The sequence below is a fragment of the Cibotium barometz genome, chromosome 7, assembly GCF_041138505.1.
Source record: "Cibotium barometz isolate CiBa-2024 chromosome 7, ASM4113850v1, whole genome shotgun sequence".
NCBI classification, from domain to species: domain Eukaryota; kingdom Viridiplantae; phylum Streptophyta; class Polypodiopsida; order Cyatheales; family Cibotiaceae; genus Cibotium; species Cibotium barometz.
Window position 1 is genome coordinate 60,733,295 of NC_141052.1, and position 520 is coordinate 60,733,814.

The window sequence follows — 520 nt, forward strand, 5'->3', positions numbered from 1 at the left end:
ATGTGAATGTGTATGTGAATTAATATGTCGTCGATATGAGGAAATGGATGAGAATGAGTACACATTGAATGGAATGTGGAATAAGTAATGTGGACTAAGGAGGGATAATGTGGAAAGACAAGAGTTCGATTTAGAAACTGTATTTTGTGACTGTTTATAAATGACTGTTTTATGTCAAGAATGCTGGGGAAGCATTTTGACCATCTTGTGGATTAAGGTCATGAAGACCTAACTGTTAAAGTTGCAACTGCTGACGGAGAGTCAATGGAGGACATCTCGCGTAGCAAGGTCGACCGAGGTCTTGACCAGCCTCGGTTCGATTTAAATGGTGAGCTTCCGGTACGGTGGATGAGGGACCAAGGAAGCGGCCTATGAGTGAAGCGCTAGGTCACCTGCGAAGGATCCTAGAGGGTGCTGACCATACGGTGCTCGGGCTCTGGGTCACCGAAGATACCCACACGTGCGTCGTGGAAGATATTGGAATAAGAAGTAAGAGTTATTTTCTGAAACCGGGCATGGA